Source organism: Pinus tabuliformis, chromosome J (assembly GCF_031772625.1).
Source record: "Pinus tabuliformis cultivar Carrire ecotype Pingquan chromosome J, CPIR1, whole genome shotgun sequence".
Taxonomy (NCBI): domain Eukaryota; kingdom Viridiplantae; phylum Streptophyta; class Pinopsida; order Pinales; family Pinaceae; genus Pinus; species Pinus tabuliformis.
Genome location: NC_142295.1, coordinates 844,907,832 through 844,930,660, shown reverse-complemented (window position 1 = coordinate 844,930,660; position 22,829 = coordinate 844,907,832). Strand labels below are relative to the sequence as shown.

The 22,829-nt window shown below is 41.2% G+C and overlaps 1 pseudogene; it reads right to left on the bottom strand.

Annotated features, from left to right (window-relative positions):
* Positions 1-18,597, bottom strand: part of LOC149229340 (lecithin-cholesterol acyltransferase-like 4 pseudogene) — a 31,454-nt pseudogene extending 12,857 nt beyond the window's left edge.
* Positions 18,598-22,829: the final 4,232 nt, after the last annotated feature.

Below are 22,829 nucleotides of genomic sequence, written 5' to 3'. Positions count from 1 at the left end.
GATTTGGTCCGAAATAAAAACTTTCACTAATCGCTGTCGACGTCTCCATTCATGGATATGATCGGAAATATAAGTGGACGTCGACTGTTTTAGTGAAGTTAGCAGTTCCGTGCCATTATCATATCTGACCGGCAACTGAAAATGAGTTAGGAACGAGGTAGCTAACTGACTAAAATTGTAAAAAGAGGCCCGTGGTAACTCAATGTACCACTTGGCCGTGAGACCAATGAGCGTACACTGGAAAAGACGTAAGCGGATCGAATCATCCGAGATGGAATTTGAAGCACACCAGAGGTGGTAAGTCATCACATGATTGGACGGATCCTCTCCAGACTTACCTTCGAACTTGGGTATATCGCTGGGCAACTTATTTGGCATTGGCGGCCAGAACGGAAGATATTGTATTAGATCGTTCGTTAGGCGCGACAAGTCTGGGAAATCCAAAGTTGCGATAAACGGTAACTACCGATTAGGATCCCTAAAACTCTGGGTCACAAGACCAGTCCCAGGAGGAGCATATCCAGGATAACTTGGAATAGGAATCGCATTCGGGATATTATATCCTCCTGGAAAACCAGGATTAACCGGACCGTACTGGGGTTGTTGAGGTTTTTGATAAGTGTACCCAGGATACGGTTGATACTGGTAAACCGACTGTTAGACAGCAGGCACGTATTGGTACTGTCCCTGGTACGGTTGATAAGCGAATTGTGGTTGACTAGTGACAACCGTACTTAAACCAGGTTGTCCTACAGGCATCTGAACCGTAGTTTGAATCGTAGATCCAGACAATGGTAAAGATGTCTGAGGAGTAGTTGCAGAGACAGTAGAAACCGGAGCTGTCGATACTCCAGAAGCAAGTGTGGTGGAAGGAGCAGATGTTGCGGTAGTTGCAGCAGCCGTTTGAGATGGAGTACTAGGTGCAATTGGCGGCCGAGTAACTACCGAAGTTACAGAAGTTGGAACATTAGATTGGACCGGTTGTTGGGATGGACCAGCAACTAAGAGTTGTCCAACTTGAGATGACAACTGTATACTTGGCTACAATACCTGTTGAACTTGCGATGGATCCCACACTATGTTCATTCCGAGGTATTGACCCATGACAGGTTGAGGATATTGAGATCCATAACCGGATTGAGGATAGGATTGATAATTGAAAGGCACAGTTCCCGTACCTTGAACATATGATTGACCTTGAGGTGGTTGATAACCTTGACTCGAGTATTGACCTTGAGGTTGATAACCTTGAGGTAAATACTGATACGGGGGTTGACCTTGACCTTGAGGTTGATACCCTTGAGGTAAATACTGATACTGAGGTTGACCCTAGGGTACATATTGAGGCTGGGGTTGACCTTGAGGAATGTATTGTACTATGGGTACATACTGTCCTTGAGGTTGCCCCCCAGACGCAATTTGTGTACCTTGAGGTTGCCCCCCAGGCGTTAATTGAGACTGCCCCCCAGGCGGTAATTGACCACCTTGAGGTTGAGAACCGGGAACTGAACTTGACATCATGTAAATGTCCCCTACGCCCAACGGTTTATTACCATTGTTTCCATCTAATAACCCATGTTCAACGGGTTGAGGAGATGCTCCCGCAAAAGTACCAGAAAGTGACTGATACCCAGAGGGAACAAAAGGACCGCCGTACAAGAAAGATTCAGGAGATTGAGTGAACACGGACGACTGACCAGACATATTTACAGGAGTATAAATACCTCTAGGAGGAAAAGGAGTACGAGGTGGAGAAAAACTTATCCCTGAGTTGTCTAAATAATTGGTTAACGAAAGGTACCAAGTAGTACTTCTAGGAGGACTGTAAAAGATAGATTCACGCTCCCTTAGATCAATAGTAGGTTGATCTTCAAGGATAGATACGCCTAATTCTTCCTCTGGAGCAAGTTCTTCAATAGCTATCAAACCAGCAGGAAGATTTTCGGTAATGACTCTTTCTACCCTAGGTGAATCCGGTGCACTAGAAGTTGGAGTAACAGGTTCAGATACTTCAGGTTCTTCGCCTATATCACTAGTAGATGAAAAACTACCAGCAAGCTCGGAAACTGCAACTGCTTCGGGATTATAACCTGTTTCTAGACCTTGGTAATCTGGATGGACTACCAACGACGATTCTCCTTCTTCAGGTGAACCTACTTTACTGCCACTAGGAGGAGTTACAAGGACTTTCAAACCTTCGTAATGACTCGGGACGTCTTCAGGAGGTTCGCCCCGCAATCTACGGGACTTCCTCAACAAATCGGCCACGGTAACAATCTCAGGAGACTTGCCCCGAAGTCTACGGGACTGTCTCGGTAATTCCGCCACAGTTAAAACTTTTAACTACTGCACACACAAACAAAGTAAAATTTCAAAGCAAACCACCTAAAGTCTCTAAAGAACCAAACAAATTTGAATCATACGCCTAAAGAATCTAGGGCGTCAAACCATACACAAACAGTAGCCTTCCGGACCGAAAACACTAGTTGGTGATGAAGCCCAACATCGCCGAATTCAGTACAGAAGTGGAGGGTGGAACAGTTACCCCGGCAACCTGCTTAATGAATAGACCGGCACAAGTTCCTCCACTTTAACCGTCTCGAGTGAAGTGAACCCCCCGGAAAATCCAAGTGAGTCTAGCCGACGTCTGCTCCAGGTACAGTGGGATCTTCCCTCCACCGTCACCTCCGGTAGAATCCTAAAGATAATGGTCACTAAGGTTACCAACAGCAACAAATACACCTAGGGGAACAGTCTACACTCCGACAGCACGCAAGGGCAGAGTATCAAGCTCAATCCCCTTGCCGGCTCCTTGACAATAATCCAAGGTTTACCGACAAGTGACCCCTGGCTCCTCGACAATGGTTAATCCGAGGTTTACCGTTTGTAATACGTGCGTGTCTGGCGTCGTTCCCAACGAGGGAGGATTGATCCCCTCACTGGTTTGGACATGAGCTCGTGCTTCTCCTTTAAGAGGAGCTTTCCCAGAGTATAAATGCAACAGTTGGATTTATCCTACCACAAGATAAGCTACTTGTTTGGTTTTGCTGTCTTGGAGAGTTAATTATTCTCCTACTCCAAGACACTAGCCTGATCTATATTGGTGTTTCAGAGCCCTAGTAAATAAAAAGTTACTAAGTTGATTTTACTTTAAGCGTTAATTTTATGGCTTTCTTTAAGACAAAAGGTAGTGGAGATGAAACTGATGGTGTGTAGACTCCACCGAAATCCACTAAAAAGATGCACTTAGGATGATTTATACTAATTTTTCCTTTTTCAATGAATTCCCTAGCTAAGAGAGTTGGAGAATGCAAACTTGATATAAAAACAACTTTCTTGGCAATGAAAACAAAGAAACAAACTCTTTATCTTTTCAAAACATACGAGACATGACCACTAATCACTTCACGAAAATTCCTTTTTCTTTCAAAGACACAAATGCTACCAAAGAAAACTTTCCTTCAAAAGATATTTTTGTATTTTTTCCTAATTAATCAAGCATGTAAGTTCATTTGCATTAAAAGGTAACAAAAGGAACCATTACAACCTGAGCCTTGGTGTTGCGCAAGTCCCTCCTAGGGTCCAGCAAGAGTTTTCCTTTACTTTGATCAGCTCACCCACTCTCAAATAAGGCTAGGAAAGGATGGGAATCTCTCCTCTCAAGCTTTACAAGGGAGTCCTAATTCCAGCAGCATCTACCCTTAGGAATGTTCAGATTTCAACCTCCCCTCCCTCTAGCCCAATGCCCATATTTATAGTGCTCTAGAGGAAGTTATTCAGGTCCACCATCAATGGGATAAGCCCCTCTTTGGATGGGATAGCTCCCCTCTTGATGGGATAAGTTCCTCTATGGTAGGGATACATGAACCATTTGGAGGCGCTTCATACACGTCAAACAAGTTTCTAGAATGCTCTAGAAATTACTACAAGTAACTTTTTTGGAGTGAAACTTGCGCCTTTTGACCTTTACAGGAGTACGCACCCATTGCTTTACAGACAGAGCGTACATGTACGCAGGTATTGTGAACTTGGGGTGCGTACGCGCAGGTAAGGCTAAGAGAAACTGCGTACCCAGAGATATATAGATTTTTAATGACTTTCTCTCTTTTTTGGAGTTTGACATGGAGAGCAGAGGCATGAGGCTTGCCAAGGAGGATAGTATGACAGTTGATGGAGCCATACTAACTGCAAATAGTCATGGTGACATTTTTTAGTGTAACAGATTGCCCCCTAAAGTGCGAAGCCTGTAGTAGATTAGGGTTTTATATCATCTAGGAAGGGTGAAGTACTTTATCATTTCAAGGATTATCTTGTGGAGAGCCCAGTCGGAACCTGCAAGTATTCAACACAAAATACATATATAAGATCATATCATCGCTGAGGTAGGCATTCCCATACTCAGATTGAAAACTTTAACTAATTGACTATCTACTGCTCTGATACAGGAATGATTCTGCAGTACATCATAATCATAGACTTTTGTAGACACAGTATGGATGCAGCCATCTGTTTATAATTAGTCTACTGTTATAATGAATACAAAACTCCTCGCAGCCTGGATGGTGGAAACTAGATCCAGGGTCTTCATTTCTACTTCCCAAACATGTACGATTCTATCCATGCGAATAAATGAGTTGATGTCGAACATGGTAGAATCCACTTGATTACCAGTCAATGATGTAAACTGTTAACAAGCGTGAGAGAGACCACCAGTGATTTCAATGGTTCTCAAAGTACCCAGTACAATCCATGAGATGTGAATGAATGAGTTGATGTCGAACATGTCACGGAATCCTTCGATCGAAAGTCAATGATGTAAACTGTCGTCGAAGGCGAGAAACCTGCCATTGATGCATGCAGACTCCAAGGTACTGACGATTCCTAGGTCATCTTTCTAGATAAGGTGCTGATGTCGATAGAAAGCGACCTGTTGCAGGCAAGCCCACAACACGATATCATAGATAAAGTTGGAGAAATGTAGCTGTAAGGACTGACTCAGGGATGGTCAAAATGGATGACGAGTATTTTGCAGATGAATGTTTATTGCAGAGACCTCTTGAACACATAACGACACGACAGATGGCTTGGTGACATTTGACCCAAAGTTAATACTCGACTAAAGACTTTCGATGTGGTTTGATCAACTGTGAGGCAAAGGATTTCCCAACCCAGGTGAACGAAAAATGTCGTGTTCAAGAGTGGTAATAAGGCTTCTTCTGAGACAAAGGATAACAAATGGGCTCATTTTTCTCTCTTTTCCCCCACCATTTCTGGCAAGTACCTCTTTATTTTTTACAAGCTTGAGGAGGATAACATATGCTTGATTATAAGCTCATCCTTCGGATGAGTCCAACTTAGTTTTAATTCGAACCCTAAGAAGGAGTGGTCCGTTCCTGTTTGTAATCGAACAGGTCCTTTACTGTGAAATTTTAACGAGTCCAGTATAGGAGAAACTCGGCGTTTTTCAATTTTAGAGAGTCTGAAAAAACTTAAGAAGACTCCAGGGTTGAACTTTTTCGTAAATTTGTGTCTCCCAAGCCCGAAAAAGTATAAAATAATACCTGAGAGAACCGCTTGATCTTGCGACCAAGGAGTATTTTCATGATTAGTGCCTTTGACCTGAAAAGTAAAAAGCGATCAAGGACACGTCGTTTTATTTCCAGTATCGAGTTTGAAACGACAAAAACCCGGCGATCTTTTCTTGTTTTTATGGTCAGAAAAGGGCTATAAGGGGACCGTCTTTTAATTCCGTTTTAACGAGTGTAAAAGAAACGCTCGGCAATCTTTTCATGTTTTAGGAGTCAGAAAAGGGCTTAAAAGATGACTCTGATGTTTTGGTTCGTGAAAAATGATAATTTACCCTAAAGTCCTTTTGTCCTGCACAAAAACAACACATTACTCATACCTGTTTAAGATAGGCAAAAATACATTGAAAAATATCCTTTCACGGTGAAAAATAAACAAACTTAGCATTCATTTATCCAAAAAACCTATAAAAAGACTTTTTACCATGTCATTTTTACCATTTTACTGTTGAGGGAGAGAAAAGGGCTTTTGACAAGAAACTTCCCGTGGACTTTGCAGAGAATCTGACCGTCGGAATCGAGCGCTGTCTCTTTCAGGTATTTCACAACATCCTCCTCTTTGTTTTCATCCGTTTAGAATTTCATTTTAAGCCCTAGTTTGATTTTTTGGGGGCTTTGGGGTTTCAAGATGCGCTTTTCGGGGTACGCAGGTGCCCCATGGGTGACCTGCGTACCCCGACATTTTCTCCATTGGGAAAATGGTCGGGGTACGCAGCCCACCTTCAGAACAGCTGCGTACCCACGCTCTGTTTTCTGAACGCGGGGTGCGTACTCCGCGCAAAGTGATTTTCAAAACCCCAAACTCAAAACCTAACCATCAATTCTTGATTTAATGAATTCTAATGAATGTTTTTTGGTGTGTAGATTGCCCACCATGCTTGATTGGCGCGAAAGAGAACACGAAGATGTCGATTTGGCCGCAATAGATCATCAACCTTCCATTGATGCTTTGAAGGCATGCGGTCTCTACAAATACTGGGCCATACCTGGCATGAGGGCCCAGGTGCGATTCTTAGAATGGCTGGTTGAAAGGTGGAATGTTCAGGATCAATGCTTCTACATCGGAGGGCACCAGCTCGAGATAGATCCCTCTGACATATATTTTCTCACTGGTTTGCCTAATAGGGGCGAGCAACTGACTCTGTCCGGGACTAGGCCGGGTGGCCAATCCCTTGCTAGCCTCCGCCTAGAGAGGTGCAACAATCAAAACCAGGAGAAAGGGATAGAAATCAAATACATATCCCTGCCTGAACTTATGGTAATTGCCTTTACAGTTACCAGACTCTGCGGCGCAGCCGCTTTGCATATTGCCACCGGGTCCCAAATGCGGATGGCGATTGATTGCTACCGAGGCACCATTTTCAACTGGTGCGACGCTGTGTTGGCCAATATGAAGGGCCAACTGACTAGGGCAAAGAACAGGCAATTAAAGACATTTGGGTATGGGCCTCTAGTTGTGAGCTTTGCCCTAGAGAGGGTTCCGATGCTGATCCCACAGCATCTCACTGTTGCAGTTGGGCCTCCTCGGGAGCCAAAGTTGATGCGATGGGTTGCGGTGATGGCCCGGCATCCTGATGAGGGAGCGGGAGTTGTCCGATTTCCTGCGGGTTATTTTCACTGGTTGGAGGGCCAGGTCTTTGCGATCCAGGACTTTCCTTATGCCGGAGTGGATTTTCGCGGTGATCCGGACATGGTTCTTCCACAGGGAGAACAATGGGACGACAGAGGTACTTCATTTTTCACAAGTTTTTAAATTATCTATATTTTTTATATCGTCTCAAAACTGACAGTGACAATTTTCAAAATGCAGATGTAGGTCCACAACGTCCGGCCAATCTCCGGCCATTCGAGAGAAGAGTACCAGTTGCACCAGCACCAGCCCCACAGGATGCGGCCGCAGAGACCTTAGCCGAGTTGGAACAGGACCTAGAGCGTCTTACGGCGGACATACCAGAGACGACTATAGACGATATTCCTATCCGACTTCAGCGCTATGTGGTCGCAGTCCCAGGACCTTTCAGGAGGTTCCTGTGTAGGGTAGCGCGGGCAGTGGTCTCGTATAGAGAGCACCACCAGTGATTGGCTAGTCACTTTTTGTAGACACATGTGACATTTTGGTTTTTTGTACTTATCATTTTTGCCGATCATAAGGTTTTTTTCAACCTATGATCGAAGACGATGTATATTTTGACACACTCTTATATATATATCATTATTACCGGCTTATCTTGTTGAACATGTGTGATGAAATGTTTTTAAGTTTACATTTACGATTATCGCAAATGTCTGTCTAACATTCGAGAAGCAATTGCATCTGCTAACGTATTTAATGACCTTGGAATATGTTGATATTCAATGTAATCAAATTCACGTTCCAAGAGGCGCACTCTCAAAAATAACCTTAATAACACTGGATTTCTAATGGCATATACTCTATTAAGCTGTAATACAACGAGTTCAGAATCTAACCTCACTATCAAACTCTGAATCCCAAATGAAGCAGATTCAGATAATAACTCAATCACTGCACTGTATTCTGCAATGTTGTTTGTTGTTTGACCGAGGCTCACCCCATGCATAGAAACTAACTCGTCAGAGGGCGAATAGATAACCCAAGCTGCGGAAGAGATATTCCGTGTACTACGACAAGCACCATCAGCAAATCCAATGTACGTTTGGAGAGGCGTCGACATCTGCAATATCAAGAGTAAAACCAAGATAAGCCAGAATAACGACGAAAAACACACTCTCTAAGCTAAGCACACTGTCTATACTAACAAACACACCAGCTAGAAAGAAAAACTAACCTAACTAAATCTCCATACCCATCATTTAAGCATAATACCTCTTTAGGTAAAGTCCATTTCTGGGCTTACCCAAAGAGTCCCCATCAAAATCTACCAGCTCATAGGCCCCTTTTGCTAGCTTTCGCTTAACAATGTAGGGCCCATGCCACATGGGAACGAATTTGCCAGCACCTAATTTATCGTTAGCTTGATCATATAATAGCACTAGGTCTCCTTCCGAAAAATTACGAGGGGTCACGTTGCGATCATACTGAGCTTTCATTCTTTTTGCGTGAGTCTCGATTGCCAATGCAGCGTCACGTCGAGTCTCATCTAATTTAGCTAAGTATAATAGACGCTTCTCCTCTTCGGAAGTAGCTGGAAGTAATTCGATAGCCATTTGAAGTGATGGGATTTCGCATTCAATGGGCAACACTGCTTCCAAACCATAAACTAGTTGGAAAGGAGTGAACCCTGTTGATGTTTTCACTGAGGTTCGGTACGCCCAAAGCGCTGAAAATAACATGTTGTGCCAATTCGACCGATGAATACCAATGATTCGTCGGATCGTGATAACTAGAAATTTGTTGATGGACTCAACCAAACCGTTTGCTTGGGGATAATAAGGAGTAGAACTATCATGACGCAAACCAAGCTGGCTTGTAAGTTCTGTCATCATAATGTTTCAAAAATGGCGCCCATGGTCAGTGATTATCGCTTGTGGGACACCAAACCTAGCAATAATATGATTGAATACGAAAATCGCAGCTGTCTTGCCGTCTGCCTCGAATGTAGGCATCGCCTCGGCCCACTTAGTAAAATAATCAACCGCAAGGATGATATACGCATGCCCCCCGGCCGAGTGAGGGTTACATGTAATAAAGTCGATACCCCATTTAGCAAAAGGACCAACGGCAATTATAGGGTGGAGAGGAGCAGGTGGTGCGCGCATCTTGCGATCAAACACTTGACAGTTGTGGCATTTTCGGACCGCAATGATACAATCTTTAAACATGGACGGCCAGAAGTAGCCAGCACACAACACCTTCTGAGCTGTGGCATACCCAGACATATGACCGCCACACGCTCCAGAATGACAGTCATTCATAACCCTTTCTGCCTCTTCATGAGTTAAGCAACGACGAAAAACCAAATCTGCCCCACGACGATAAAGAGTATCTCCAATAATTTTGTACTATTGGGACTGGAATCGAATTTTCCGACGTTCCGACTTTGAAGCTTCGGGCCGAAAGGATTGGGTTTGGAGATAGACAATTATATCCCCATACCACGGATCTAAAGTGCTGATGAGAAACAGAGATTCGTCCGCAATGGGTTCCTCTGCCACAGTTTCCGTGTCAGCACGCGGGAAGTCACACATCAATTCCGCAAAAACTAAAGATTTCTTAGACTTAGATTTTTCAAACTCCAAGTCGAACTCTTGCAAGATAACAATCCATTTAGAGTACTTGCCCCCTAGCAATTGTTTAGTCAAAATGTAAATCATAGGGTTGCAATCCGAAATGACTGTAGTTTTACGGAGAAGAATGTAATGACGAAAACGCTGGACAGCTTGAACAGCTGCCAGGGCCAATTTCTCCACATGCGAATATTTTAGCTCAGTGGGATTTAACGTCCTACTAAGATAATATATCACATGTTCCGTTTCGAATTCATCTTCCTGTACTAAGACCATTCCAATGGTGGAATGAGCAGCGGCGAGGTACAAAAAGTAATCCTGGTTGTAGTTGGGAGGATGCAGCAACGGTGCATGGGTTAACGCGTGCTTTAGCGCATCAAAAGATTTCTGAGCTATCTCATCCCAAGAGAATTGAGCATTTTGTTTCAACAACCGGGTAAAACCCTTGGTAATCTCGGCGTAGTTAGGAATGAATCGGCGTAAAAAGTTTGCTTTCCCTTGCAAAATTTGGAGTTGGCGCAGACTCGAAGGAGGAGGCAATTTGATGATAGCTTCGACCTTCGAGGGATCGACGCGAATGCTGGCTTTTGAAACTACAAATCCCAGCAATCGTCCCACTTCGATGCAGAAGACACATTTGTGTGGGTTCAACCGTATACGATAATGCCTACCCCTCATAAAAATTGCTCGTAAATGGACAAGGTGATCAGATCGACGTAAGGAGTGAGCGGGCAAATCATCGAGATACGGTTGCACAATGTGCTTGATGTCATGAAATGAATAAGACATCGCCCTTTGAAAAGTGGCTCCAGCATTCTTAAGCCCAAAAGGTAATTTGCAATAAGCAAATGTCCCCCATGGACAAATGAAAGCCATTTTTGGTTGATCGGCAGGTAGAATATTGATTTGGTTGTAACCGGAAAAACCGTCCATAAAGGAAAATATTTCACTGCCAGCACAATCATCAATTATTTGATCGATATAGGGCGTGGGATAGTTGTCCTTGGGACAAGCACGATTGATATCCCTATAGTCGATACATATTCTTATTGTTCCCTGCTTTTTGTTAACTGGAACAATATTCGATACCCAATCCGTTAACGGGATCGGATAAATGAAACCTGCTTTCAACAGCTTCTCAACTTCTGCTTTAATTGCAACTGCTTTCCGAGGGTGTATCTGACGCAGACGTTGCCGAACGGGTTTAGCGTCCGAGTAAGTCTTGATCTCATGAACAACAATGGAGGGATCAATTCCTGGTATTTCCTCATAGGACCAGGCAAACACGTCGCGGAATTCTTGAAATAGGGCCTTGTATATTTGAATTTCTTCATCTGAACACGAGGCACCTATATGAATGTGTTCAACAATTCCGGGCTTCACTGAAATGTCAATGGGAATAGTGCGAGAAACATTTCCCAAATTCAGCTCTGAATCAGGATGTTTCATTGGACTCTGAGCGTCTTTGACATATTCAGCTGTAAAAATTGATGAGAAATCGTTTTCAAAACGATCATCCTCAGGTAAAAACGAGGATCTATGATGGAGATCTTCCCATGGTAAATCGTCTACACATAGGACTTCACAAAGTTGTTCGTCAGATGACACAACTTCGGGAAACGTTATTAACTCCGAGGTTGACGCGAAAAGGGATTCCTCACGGACCACATTCATTTGGTCGATTTGGGTTGAACTTGGGTCGGAAAAAGACTGCACGGCTTCATAGGCAATTTCATATGGACTCAAAGGCATTGCATCACCGAATGAGTCTATCTCAGATTCAGATGAGAAAATCCAAGGATCATCGTAAATTATAGTATCTGACGTAATCATATGAATGAATGCGAATGAAGGGTCTGCGTTGATTGGAGGAAAAGGAAAAGTTCCCAGTAAACCGGAATCTTTAACTAATCCTACGCCAACATCCTTATAAGGGATAGTCGTTTTACCGACATGCTGGATACTCTCTGAAGAGGCTGGGTCGGATGAAAAATAAGCCAGCTGGTCTATTGTCACGATCTTGCCATTATGTGGAAACTTTATGACTCTGAAGACCGATGAAATGACCGCTGTCATAGCGTAAGACCAACTTCGACCCAAAAGAAGGTTGTAGTCTAGAGGGGCATCAACCACCTCCACATCTAGACTAACGGTTTTTCCTTCAACCCCTATAGGCAAATCCTGTAAAATGCCAAATGGATGGAACCCACGGCCATCAAAGGCCTTAAGAATTGTCGGGGATTGGTTCAGCGAAGGAGAACCAAGTGATCTCCAACATTGAATCGCATAATACATGTGGAAGCGCCCTCATCAATTACAGTCCGATGAATAGGCTTGTTTTTTACTATCACTGGAATCTGGAAAGCCATTTGATGAGGGAGACACGGTGTACTATTTTCTAAATCAAAGATTATCGGGTTCGGGTCCTGAACATCAACAGCTCCTATAGCCGACAAAAGTAATTTTCGCTGTGGTGGGCATGATTGCAGCACTTCTAAAGCCGACATTGTTGAGGGTGAAACAGCTAAATCCTCAACAATGCTGTAATTCTGGGCCACTCTCGCATGTGGATTGAAAGCAGACCTTCGAAGTACACCCTTGGCGGGCGGTTTTATTACTAAGTCAGGGTTAGGTTTCTCGATCTGTAGTGGATCGGAACCGGGAGCTGAGGTTGATGGATTTGATTGAGAAGATTCTGCTTCTTTCGATCCATCAACAGGACTTTTACTACCATAATCGTGAGATCGAGTCGCAATCCGTACATGAGACATCATCAATATGGGTTCTTCACTGGCACTCGAGGAAGAACCTATCATCGTACTCTCCTGCTTTGGAAATGGATCTTTCAAAACAGCAGGAGTTGAGGAACCTTTGACAATTTTCACAACCTCGGCCCGATGGGGGCAATCTCTCGTAAAATGATCCTCTTCACAAATTAGACAAGGATATCGAGGTTTGCGCTTTTCGTCATTGGTTTCCGACTTTTCTGTTTTCTCCTTTGGAGTCTTGTCTGCTTTACCCTTCTTCTTACCCTTCTTCTTCCCACCGTTTTTTGATTTAGCTGTAGATGACTCTACAGCGTGAATATCGGCGGAAATTTCAGGAGAAGACTCTCCTGTCGGGGAATCTGGTAATGTTATAATGGGCGAAGAATTCTTTGAAGATTTCTTCTTGCTTTTAGTATTTACCGTACCAATCATGCCATCAGTAGCATGAGATCCCGAAGGAGCAGCAGCGATTTGATTTGACTTTGGAAGATCTGGGATCTTTTCATGTAACGTACCTGACTGAGTGTAAACTAAGTCAAGGTACTGCGTTTGAGCAATTACTTGCTCTTCAGTAACTACTCCGACCTTAGCTACATCTTCAGTAATCTTCGGTAATAATGATTTAACAAACCATTTAGCTAAGATTTGGTCCGGAATAAAAACTTTCACTAATCGTCGTCGACGTCTCCATTCATGGATATGATCGGAAATATAAGTGGACGTCGACTGTTTTAGTGAAGGTAGCAGTTCCGTGCCATTATCATATCTGACCGGCAACTGAAAATGAGTTAGGAACGAGGTAGCTAACTGACTAAAATTGTAAAAAGAGGCCCGTGGTAACTCAATGTACCACTTGGCCGCGAGACCAATAAGCGTACGCTGGAAAAGACGTAAGCGGATCGAATCATCCGAGATGGAATTTGAAGCACACTAGAGGTGGTAAGTCATCACATGATTGGACGGATCCTCTCCAGACTTACCTTCGAACTTGGGTATATCGCTGGGCAACTTATTTGGCATTGGCGGCCAGAACGGAAGATATTGTATTGGATCGTTCGTTAGGCGCGACAAGTCTGGTAAATCCAAAGTTGCGATAAATGGTAACTTCCGATTAGGATCCCTAAAACTCTGGGTCACAAGACCAGTCCCAGGAGGAGCATATCCAGGATAACTTGGAATGGGAATCGCATTCGGGATATTATATCCTCCTGGAAAACCAGGATTAACCGGACCTACTGGGGTTGCTGAGGTTGTTAATAAGTGTACCCAGGATACGGTTGATACTGGTAAACCGGCTGTTGGACAGCAGGCCCGTATTGGTACTGTCCCTGGTACGGTTGATAAGCGAATTGTGGTTGACTAGTGACAACCGTACTTAAACCAAGTTGTCCTACAGGCATCTGAACCGTAGTTTGAATCGTAGATCCAGACAATGGTAAAGATGTCTGAGGAGTAGTTGCAGAGACAGTAGAAACCGGAGCTGTCGATACTCCAGAAGCAAGTGTGGTGGAAGGAGCAGATGTTGCGGTAGTTGCAGCAGCCGTTTGAGATGGAGTACTAGGTGCAATTGGCGGCTGAGTAACTACCGAAGTTACAGAAGTTTGAACATTAGACTGGACCGGTTGTTGGGATGGACCAGCAACTAAGGGTTGTCCAGCTTGAGATGACAACTGTATACTTGGCTGCAATACCTGTTGAACTTTCGATGGATCCCACACTATGTTCATTCCGGGGTATTTAACCATGACAGGTTGAGGATATTGAGATCCATAACCGGATTGAGGATAGGATTGATAATTGGAAGGCACAGTTCCCGTACCTTGAACATATGATTGACCTTGAGGTGGTTGATAACCTTGACTCGAGTATTGACCTTGAGGTTGATAACCTTGAGGTAAATACTAATACGGGGGTTGACCTTGACCTTGAGGTTGATACCCTTGAGGTAAATACTGATACTGAGGTTGACCCTGGGGTACATATTGAGGCTGGGGTTAACCTTGAGGAATGTATTGTACTATGGGTACATACTGTCCTTGAGGTTGCCCCCCAGATGCAATTTGTGTACCTTGAGGTTGCCCCCCTGGCGTTAATTGAGACTGCCCCCCAGGTGGTAATTGACCACCTTGAGGTTGAGAACCGGGAATTGAACCTGACATCATGTAAATGTCCCCTACGCCCAACAGTTTATTACCATTGTTTCCAGCTAATGACCCATGTTCAATGGGTTGAGGAGATGCTCCCGCAAAAGTACCAGAAAGTGACTGATACCCAGAGGGAACAGAAGGACCGTCGTACAAGAAAGATTCAGGAGATTGAGTGAACACGGACGACTGACCAGACATATTTACAGGAGTATAAATACCTCCAGGAGGAAAAGGAGTACGAGGTGGAGAAAAACTTATCCCTGAGTTGTCTAAATAATTGGTTAACGAAAGGTACCAAGTAGTACTTCTAGGAGGACTGTAAAAGATAGATTCACGCTCCCTTAGATCAATAGTAGGTTGATCTTCAAGGATAGATACGCCTAATTCTTCCTCTGGAGCAAGTTCTTCAATAGCTATCAAACCAGCAAGAAGATTTTCGGTAATGACTCTTTCTACCCTAGGTGAATCCGGTGCACTAGAAGTTGGAGTAACAGGTTCAGATACTTCAGGTTCTTCGCCTATATCACTAGTAGATGAAAAACTACCAGCAAGCTCGGAAACTGCAACTGCTTCGGGATTATAACCTGTTTCTAGACCTTGGTAATCTGGATGGACTACCAACGACAATTCTCCTTCTTCAGGTGAACCTACTTTACTGCCACTAGGAGGAGTTACAAGGACTTTCAAACCTTTGTAATGACTCGGGGCGTCTTCAGGAGGTTCGCCGCGCAATCTACGGGACTTCCTCAACAAATCGGCCACGATAACAATCTCAGGAGACTTGCCCCGAAGTCTACGGGACTGTCTCGGTAATTCCGCCACAGTTAAAACTTTTAACTACTGCACACACAAACAAAGTAAAATCTCAAAGAAAACCACCTGAAGTCTCTAAAGAACCAAACAAATTTGAATCATACGCCTAAAGAATCTAGGGCGTCAAACCATACACAAACAGTAGCCTTCCGGACTGAAAACACTAGTTGGTGATGAAGCCCAACATCGCTGAATTCAGTACAGAAGTGGAGGGTGGAACAGTTACCCCGGCAACCTGCTTAATGAATAGACCGGCACAAGTTCCTCCACTTAAACCGTCTCAAGTGAAGTGAACCCCCTGGAAAATCCAAGTGAGTCTAGCCGACGTCTACTCCAAGTACAGTGGGATCTTCCCTCCACCGTCACCTCGGGTAGAATCCTAAAGATAATGGTCACTAAGGTTACCAACAGCAACAAATACACCTGGGGGAACAGTCTACACTCCGACAGCATGCAAGGGCAGAGTATCAAGCTCAATACCCTTGCCGGCTCCTTGACAATAATCCAAGGTTTACTGACAAGTGACCCCTGGCTCCTCGACAATGGTTAATCCGAGGTTTACCGTTTGTAATACGTGCGTGTCTGGCGTCGTTCCCAACGAGGGAGGATTGATCCCCTCACTGGTTCGGACACAAGCTCGTGCTTCTCCTTTAAGAGGAGCTTTCCCAGAGTATAAATGCAACAGTTGGATTTATCCTACCACAAGATAAGCTACTTGTTTGGTTTTGCTGTCTTGGAGAGTTAATTACTCTCCTACTCCAAGACACTAGCCTGATCTATATTGGTGTTTCAGAGCCCTAGTAAATAAAAAGTTACTAAGTTGATTTTACTTTAAGCGTTAATTTTATGGCTTTCTTTAAGACAAAAGGTAGTGGAGATGAAACTGATGGTGTGTAGACTCCACCGAAATCCACTAAAAAGATGCACTTAGGATGATTTATACTAATTTTTCCTTTTTCCATGAATTCCCTAGCTAAGAGAGTTGGAGAATGCAAACTTGATATAAAAACAACTTTCTTGGCAATGAAAACAAAGAAACAAACTCTTTATCTTTTCAAAACATACGAGACATGACCACTAATCACTTCACGAAAATTCCTTTTTCTTTCAAAGACACAAATGCTACCAAAGCAAACTTTCCTTCAAAAGATATTTTTGTATTTTTTCCTAATTAATGAAGCATGTAAGTTCATTTGCATTAAAAGGTAACAAAAGGAACCATTACAACCTGAGCCTTGGTGTTGCGCAAGTCCCTCCTAGGGTCCAGCAAGAGTTTTCCTTTACTTTGATCAGCTCACCCACTCTCAAATAAGGCTAGGAAAGGATGGGAATCTCTCCTCTCAAGCTTTACAAGGGAGTCCTAATTCCAGCAGCATCTACCCTTAGGAATGTTCAGCTTTCAACCTCCCCTCCCTCTGACCCAATGCCCGTATTTATAGTGCTCTAGAGGAAGTTATTCAGGTCCACCATCAATGGGATAAGCCCCTCTTTGGATGGGATAGCTCCCCTCTTGATGGGATAAGTTCCTCTATGGTAGGGATACATGAACCATCTGGAGGCGCTTCATACACGTCAAACAAGTTTCTAGAATGCTCTAGAAATGACTACAAGTAACGTTTTTGGAGTGAAACTTGCGCCTTTTGACCTTTACAGGAGTACGCACCCATTGCTTTACAGACAGAGCGTACATGTACGCAGGTATTGTGAACTTGGGGTGTGTACACGCAGGTAAGGCTAAGAGAAACTGCGTACCCAGAGATATATAGATTTTTAATGACTTTCTCTCTTTTTTGGAGTTTGACATGGAGAGCAGAGGCATGAGGCTTGCCAAGGAGGATAGTATGACAGTTGATGGAGCCATACTAACTGCAAATAGTCATGGTGACATTTTTTAGTGTAACAATGGGAAATGAAACAATTTGAAAATGAAATACTCTTTCTAAACATTAGGCTGGAAGACTTGAAGAACCAATCTAGATTTAGAAATAAAATCAATTTAACCCTAGGTTGCAAGAAAAATGAAAAAAAAATGGAAGGGGAAATTTAAAAGTCTTTGGTTGAAAAGTAAAGGGATTAAACCAATGAATATCCCACTTGGTCTATGGGAAACACTTAGTCTACTTGAAGTCACATGCACCTTTTAAGGATTGCCTTAAAAAAAAAAATGTCTCTATCGAAATTGAGTCATAAATATTGACCAAAAAGCTTCTCTCAATTCCATTAGTTTCAATGAGTTAAGAAGTTATGAAAATTATATGTTAAATATATTTTGAAATTAAGATTTATGTGTTTGGTCTAATGCAAGTATATAGATGATATTAACTTTCATTCTCCATTCTATTAATATCACAAAAATGGCATTCTTTCATCCCACAATATTTTAGACTTTATCTATGAAGCTCATAAGAATTCACATTTATTTTAGCAATGCTATTTTTCTTCTTAGAAACCTTTCTTCAAGGACACTGCCACTTCAAGAGGTGAGACCAATTGTTTATATGTCCTATAGGAGATCCCAAGATTCATAAAATGGACATAAATGATTTTAAAACATTATATAAAGGGTGGGAAGGAACAACTAATGGCCATATAAGGAAGACATGATTAAAAAGGGTATTATTCACATTAGTATTTAACTTAATTATTTGAATATATTAAACCAAGTTATAAATTAGCTTAATATTAAATTATAACTAGGGTACTAAAGAAAAACAATTTTGTGTTAGAGCGTGACTTACAAAGTACATTACACCAGTACCCTAGCGAGTATCAAGAGAAAATTTGAAAGTTATGTAGAACTCACACATAAGAGGATTTGGTAGATCCTTGGGAATCTTCTCACTATTAATAATGCTTGTTTACGAGCATAGTAAAAGAAAAACTTATGACTATCATTATACACATGTATGTGAGTCAGCTAAGAGTGGACAAGTCCTAAGTTGGATTAATGAGTCTTGCGTATCATACAAATATTTGAGAAATTCAAAATGGTGAGGACGGAAGAAATCAAGGTCAAGGAGGGTCATCACAAGGACCTCCTACAAATAACCTATTACCTTCACCGAAGTTGGCTCTCATCTTGCGTTCCCTAGAAGCAATTAATGAGATTTTAAGAAGGCGCCAAACAATTGAAGTGGAAGTAGAGCACCCTCCATCAGGGTTAGGAAATCACGAGGGATCAAGGGACTTTGATAGAGGACCTCCAATCAAGGACATTACTAGGGAGCTACAAAAGATTACTCCCAGAGTTTGTTGAAGGTCGTGCCAGCGAATGTGCAGAAGCCTGGTTAGAAGGAATGAGAAGGTGCTTCGCACTAAGAGATTATACTTCCAATTCAAAAGATAAAATAATGATATTCCAACTCAGAAATAGTGTGTTGAATTGGTGGGGTAACATAGAGTGTCAACTACACCTCACTCCGGACACAGTTACTTGGTAGTTATTTGAGGGGAGATTCATGAAAAAGTACCTACCAGGATATTATGAAGAACAGTAGGGAGGAGCCTTCCATGCCTTAGTACAGGGAAATCGTACAATAGAAGAATATGAGATTAGATTCATGGAATTGGTCAAGTATGTCTCCTACATGAACATTGACCATCGCCAAGCGGATCGTTTCATTTATGGATTGAACCCTAAGATTAGGGAAATGGTGTATATGTGGAAACCATCCTTAGTTGCAGAGGCTATGGAACATGATCGTTATGTTGAAGAACAATTAGAATTAAAGGGTGGAAACAAAACCATTTTTCCACAACAACCAAGGTTTATGGGGAAGGCCCCTCATACCTTCCCCAGGGGAGGAAGTTTAAGGCCACCGCCATATGGAAACAAGGTTGTACCTAGAGCACCGACACTGGGGATTTCAATGGTTACTAGTGCAACTTCACCCGCAGCTTCAAGGATGCGTGCAAATCAAGGTCATACACGAGGAGAAACAAGTAGGGGTAGGGGTCCCAAGGGAAGGAACTCTTTCCGAATAACTCCACAACATTTTGTTTGAAGTCTACGACACATCACTTGTTGGGGATGCAGGGGACCTCATTACCAATGTGACTGTCCTGATTTACAAACTGGTAACAACCATAGAGAAGGAAAAACACCAATGGGGGGAGCAAGTAGCCACCATCGAATCTATGCAGCAATTGATAACCAACAAGTTGAACACCAGTCTGCCGTGGTAGAAACCTCAGGTATGATAAACAAAGTAAAAGTTAAAATTTTGTTTGATTCAGGTGCTACACATAGTTTCATTTCACTAGTTGCATTAGAAAAATGTGGGTTGGCAGCTTATGAGCATGATGACTTTAAGCAAGTTGATATGGCTTCATGGATAAAACAAGCAGTAGGACCTAGTGTTGAACAATGTCAGGTAAACCTCGAGGTGTGTATAACTAAATTGAAGGCATACATCATAGCATTAGGGACGTACGATGTAATTATTGGAATGGACAGGGTAGAAGCTCATCGAGCTTTGGTAGACTATTTCAAGAAGAAGGTGATTTGTTTAGATGATGAAGGTAGGCCAATTGAGATTTGTGGAATCAAGAGAGGAGTGTCGCTACGATTCATATCCATGATGAAGGTAAAACGTTGTCTCTGACAAGGTTGCAAACTATATGTGGTCGAGGCTGTAAGTGACCAAAAAGGACCCTCCCTAGATCAACACCCAATTTTGTTAGAATTCAAGGATGTTTTTCCTAAGGAATTGCCTGGATTACCTCCTGTAAGGGAGATTGATTTCACAATCGACCTAAAACCTGGTGCAGAACCAATATCTAAGACACCCTATAGGATGAAAACTCCAAAACTTTGTGAGTTGCAGATGCAGTTAAAAGAGCTCTTAGACTTGGGATTTATCAGACCTAGTATTTCACCTTGGGGTGCACCAGCGATTTTTGTTAAGAAGAGGGATGGTTCCTTAAGGCTATGCATAGATTATAGGGACTTGAATAGAGCCACAATAAAGAATAGGTACACGATACCTAGAATAGATGACCTATTTGATAAAGTGAAGGGAGCAACGGTTTTCTCAAAGATCAATCTACGATCTGAATACCACCAATTGAGGATTAAGGAAGGTGACATCGCAAAAACTGCATTTTGAACTCAGTTTGGGCACTATGAGCTTGTAGTTGTTCCATTTGGTTTGACCAATGCACCAACAATATTGATGAGCCTCATGGATGGTGTGTTTAGGAAGTATTTGGCCCAATTTGTGCAAGTCTTTCTGGACGACATTCTTGTGTATTCCAAGAATGAAAAGGAGCAAGAAAAGCACCTAAGGGTTGTATTGCCTTGCTTAAGGGAAAATCAATTGTATGGAAAATTGTCAAAATGTTCCTTCTTTCAGAAGAAAGTTCATTACCTTGGGCACATCATTTCAAGAGAAGGAATTTTGGTTGACTCGAAAAAGGTAAATACCATAATGGATTGGCGAGTATTGAAAAATTCTCATAAGGTGCGTAGTTTTATGGGGCTAGCAAGGTATTATCGTAGGTTTGTGGAAGGATTTTTGAGGATTTCAAAACCCATCACCACATTATAGTGAAAGGGGGTCATGTATGAATGGACATATGAATGTGACACTACATCCACAGAACTAAAGAGGTTACTAATTAGTGCACCGATCCTTCGAGTACCAGACATGGAAAAAGACTTCACTGTCTGCATCGAAGCTTCGAAGCAAGGATTGGGAGCAGTATTGATGCAAGAAGGCGGAGTAATAGCTTACGCATCTAGAAAATTGAAGAAACATGAAGAGTTGTATGCTACTCATGACTTAGAGTTAGCAGCAGTGATGTTAGCTTTGAAATTGTGGAGACACTACCTTGTTGGGAGAAGATTTTAGTTAAGAACATATAATCAAAGCCTGAAGCACCTCTTCACTCAAAGGGATTTGAATGCTAGACAAAGGCGGTGGAGCGAATTCATGAGTGAGTATGATTTTGAGATCTCATACATTAAGGGAAAGGAGAATGTGGTGGCTGATGCACTAAGCAGGAGGCCACGAACCTTCTCCCTAGTATCCTTAAAGGTAAATTTGAGGGAACGTGTGTTGGAGAAACTCTTTGAAGATAGTTGGTATCTAAAGGTTATATCAGTACTCCAAACATGGTTACCGATCAAACAAGAAAATGAATTGGTACCTGTTTTTTTGAGATAGCAAAAAAATCACCTGATTTTGAAAAGTGGTGATGCTAGAATACACTTTTTTTTTAGCATATTTTTGGCACTTTAAATTTTCCTATGTATCAAGTATGAACATTTTTTCTTTTTTTATGTTAGTGATTTTCATGCTAATTTTGAAAAGTGTTGATGAACCATCAACACATTTTTTTAAATGTTAGTGATTTTCATGCTGATTTTGAAAAGTGTTGATGCATCATCAACACATTTTTTTAGAGGGCTTATTTTTTACACTTTAATTTTTAAATTTAATTTAATTTAATTTAATATAATTAATTAATTTATTTATTTTTTATGTATTGAGTGTGAACAATTTTATTTTTGTTAGTGATTTTCATCTTGATTTTGAAAAGCACTGATGAGCATCAACCCTTTCTGTTTAAAGGGCTTAGTTTTTACACTTTAAAACTTCTAATGAATTAAGTGTAGATACTTTTTTTAAATGTTGGTGATTTTCATGTTAATAATAAAACATAAAAGTAAAAATTAAAAAACATGACAAAAAAATCAAATACAAAAAATATATATAAAATAAGAAAAAACAAAAAACTTATAAAAATATAAAAGAAAAACATTAAGAAAAAAACATAAAACATAAAGCATGACAAAAATAAAAATAATAAAAACATGTTATTAATAAAACATAAAATATATATAAAAAATAAAAAAAACATAACAAAAATAAAAATAAAAACATAAGAATAAAAATAAAAATAAAAATAAATAAAACATAAAACATAAAACATAAAACATATTAGTAATAAAACATAAAAACAAAAATAAAAATAAAAAAAACATGAAAAAAAAATAAATACAAAAAAATATATAAAAATAAATTAAAAAAACCTATAAAAATGTTAAAAAAAAAACCAAAATTAACTCATAAAAATAAAAAAAATTAATAAAAGATTAACGAAAAAATAGAAAATAAATAAATAAAATATCAAAAAATAAATTAAAAAATGAAAATTTAAAAAAATATATATATAATTTAAAGAAAAACAAATTGAACCAAAAAAATCTAAAAACATTTTTTAAGTTAAAAAAACAAATAAAAAATAAAAACCTCATTAGAAAAGAAATAAATAAAAACTTAAAATAATTAACCAAAAAAACATTA